Here is a 3,976-nt window from a genome sequence, read left to right as displayed (position 1 = left end):
ATTCTTACAACTTTACCTACGTTCATTAAACTGTCCTACGCTCAGTTTATCCCCGGGACAGATCGGAAACTGGCAAAACTTCAGGTAGAGTATAAATTATTATTATTCTTGAAAAAAAGATTTTAAAACTTGTAAAAAATGTAATGAGTGCAAACCCTAAAATGTAGATTATGTGTGCATTATTTTGGGGATGGGAATTACATGAAGCTGCATTATTTAACAACAGCATGAACTGGAGAAGTCATTTCAAAGAGTTTGTAGAAATAAAAAACTTTAAAATAGCTATTTGTAGGTTTTCTCCGCCGCTGAACGTGGTTTCTTGCCTGCAGCAGTTGGTGGTGATTGTTGCTTGAAAACAGGTGCTAATGCTAACGCTGGCTCTGCAGCAATAGAGAAGCAGAACCATTAGGAAAAGTTTTTGCTCAGAAGTCAGGAGCTGTACATCAGATAAATGTCCTGTGTGTACAGCTTTATAGTTTTGTGGTGAGTGAACGTCTCTCACCTTAAATCAAAGCTTTTTAACATTTGCGGGAGATCACAACCAAGGACAACATGCTCGTCTCTCCCTCAGTGTCACTGAGCAAGGCGTTACACCACTAACCTGTTGTCAGGCTCTGCTCTTACCTTCGCCTGTGTAAATAAATGCTGCAGGAGGAACTGGCAGGATGTGACGGCTTAAGTAGGGTTTTATGTTCTGAGGTTGTAAAAAAACACAAAAAAAACATATATGTATGTTCAGATTTTATAGTAGTTATAAAGATTTTATGACGGCCCTGAGGTTCCTAAAGCCGTTGCTTGATTTAGGTAAACTCCTCAGTATTTTTCACCCACGGCCATGCTGTTTTATGTTCTATTTATCTGATCAGCGGCTCTTATTTTGACATCTGGGACGCACGGTGAATGTAACAAGCTCGAGGAGAAGAAGCCTCACTTGAAAGACTAATTGCAGCTCAGCAAGATACAGTATGTTCTACTGTTGTCATTCTACAAGAAATTAGAAATGAATGGATCACAAAAAACTAAAGATACATAAGTTCACATAACAGGATCTCAAATGTTATCATTAAAAAGATGTCAGAGCTCAAAGAGAGGTATGTTTAATCTGTGTGAATCGATCACTCAGTCTCCCCTCAGCTAAGATTTTCCTTTCACCCCCATTAGCTTCTTCATCAGAACAGAGGCAATTCTTCCTGGGGTCCAATTATAAACTTTGATGTGTAAAACAGGAGGAGCTCCGCTTTAAGCGCTTGTGTGTGTGTGTGTGTGTGTGTGTGTGTGTGTGTGTGTGTGTGTGTGTGTGTGTGTGTGTGTGTGACACAGATTACTAAAGGCTGCTCTTTTAGCCACCCAGCCCAGTGATCACACCCTAACTGCTGCATGAGTTCACATACTGAACAAAAGCTGGACCAGCTTCAAACCTGTCATCATGCTTTATTTCAGGGGCGATTGTCATCAGCATGTGTGGATTTCTCTGCTACAGTAACAGCAGTGGCAGGTGAATTGATTCATTTGGGGGTAAAAGGCATGTAGTGGTGTAGAATTTCAGGCCCACCAAGACGTACATTTCATAGGTTTAGTCAAATTTTTCATGTTTTTTGCATCAATATCTTTAAAACCTTTTCCGTGCAATAGCGTTGATATTGTGTGAGCAAAAGGTCACAGGTTGGGTGACAAAGTGAAAACACTTTACTCTGATCAGGCATTGTAATATTCGACAAAAATGGAAATGCCATTACTGAATATGCAAATAAAGAGATATTTGAAGTTAAGTTGAACTTGATCCATGGCTCTGATTTTAGATTAAAAAACACCAGTTACGGCCTCACAGCAAGTCCAAGGCCTAAAACTGTATTCTTTCACTTTTGTTTTTTAAAATTATCAACGTTTAATAGTTACTCATAAAAAAATGTGTCAGTTTTCTAAAAGAAAAAGAAAAAAAATCTATTAAATTTTTCATTTTTTCCCAGAATCTTCACCTTGACCTTTTTTTTCTTTTGCAAACAATACTAAAACAAGTTAGAAGATTGTAAAGCAAGGACCGACTCGGGTCCATTCTCAATATGAAATTATGAATTATTAACGGGTTAATACAAAGATGCATTTTAATACAGCTTGAAGGTCCAACATTTATGTTTGCAGGTGGTGAGGTTTAGGTTTTGGGGGCCAAATCAGATACAGTGACAGAGCAATCTGTACGAGCTCAAAGGCAAACTCTCAGCATTCCTCTTTCATGGGTGGACCACCCAAAAAGACCCCCGCACCACCTCTCCCTCCCCCTCCCTCTCAGCTCACCCAACCCTCCCCTCTGTCTCGGGTTACAAGGCATCGCTGGTCTCCAAAAGAAAATGTCACAAAAAAGGAACTTGAACTTCAAAAGGCGACTAATCTGAAGTAGCCCGAGTTAATCGTGTGCATCTGTTCCACAGCTCTGAGGCTTCTGACCCGCTGGAGTCCTGCTCTGCTGGCTGCCTCGCCGAGCAGTAAGCAGCCAACAGTAAGCCAAACACTGTTAAAATTACTGCTCCTCAGTGTTTGGACGAAGACGCTCTCTCTCTGGTAAATTTTGTTGACAAAGCCACATGCAGAGATAGACTGTCATTTGGAGGTTGTGGAGGCTGATATTCCCTCCAAAAAGTCCAATTTTATGAGGCTGTTGTCAAGCTAATGTCAGTGGAGTATTTAATTTTAACCAGAAGAACTACTTCATTTTACTGATATTAAACTGCAGTGGGAGAATCAAACCTAAAGGTCATCAAATAAAATTTCACATATTATTTTGCCAAACATGAAGATAGATAATCTCTAATTCGTTTCTTCAGCCACATGGAGTCAGCATAACAAGATGTAAGTTGAACACTGACATATTATCACCTCATAAAGTTGATATGGTGAATGTTTGAGCAAACAGTTGCTGATTTTCACATCCAGTCAACACAAAACAACAATAGCATTCAGTTGGATTTGTGTTTCTGGCCTCCCAACAAAGCTGCTAAATGCTCCGCTAAGTTGTGGAAGAGCTAGTGTGCAGTGGGTTTTTAGAGCAGTTTCATTTTGGGCTGAAAACAGCTGTGTGCTGTGGAGCTGTAAAACTGAAACAATGAGCTGAAAGACGCTAAAACCGCTGAGAGGGGAACCTGAATATCTGCGGATTTGTCGCTATGAACAACTTCACATTGCACATAGTCATTTGACAGAATGTTAATATGAAAACACTGATCGCTGCAGCTTCATGTTTCAACATCATCTGCAAAACTGCGTCTAACGCCTCATTTTCACGCACATCCCAATTGTCCAACAAGTTCACGCTGCAAAGTCAAAAATATCAGGTGGAAAGTTCAGTGCCTTTGTTCAAACACAACCACACAAACTTTGAAACAAGTCCACGCCTGCAATGCTTCAATTACCTAATACCTTAATCTCGGTAAACAAAACATCGATGCAGTGAAACGTTTACATTAAAAACCAGGCTGTGAAACAATCTTTTTGGCTGCAAAACGTTCAACATCTGGATCGGTGTCAGAGAGCAATGAGAACTGTCCTGACAAAACTCTGTCTTCAGGCAGATGCTACACAACCAAGCCCAGATGTTCCTCTCTACACTGCACTGGGCAGGTATTGGGCTGAAGGACACTCAGAACTAACTGAACGAAAGGTGTTCATGACCAGTGACGCTGGCAATTAAACATCACACTTTCATTATTCATTGACCTTGGAAATAGTAGGGTGACAAAACTAGCTCAACTCAAGGGCCACTTACTAGCTTTTTCTGGCGTTTTCAATAATTATAATTTGTTGCTGTTACACTTCCATTCTTGAGGGAGCAACTGTAGTGTAACTTAACTTCCGACCATGGCATCAATAAAGTATTCTGATTGATTGATTGATTGATTGATTGATTGATTGATTGATTGATTGATTTAAAAGCTTGCAAGTGGGTCTTGAGTTTAGATTGTTTTGTCAAAGCACAAGCAATTTA

This window comes from Seriola lalandi, unplaced genomic scaffold (genome assembly GCF_002814215.2).
Source record: "Seriola lalandi dorsalis isolate HSWRI2012SDOR001 ecotype SW California unplaced genomic scaffold, Sedor1 jcf7180002054334, whole genome shotgun sequence".
Classification (NCBI taxonomy): Eukaryota; Metazoa; Chordata; class Actinopteri; order Carangiformes; family Carangidae; genus Seriola; species Seriola lalandi.
The sequence above is the reverse complement of the archived record's forward strand: the minus strand, read 5'-3'. Positions refer to the sequence as shown.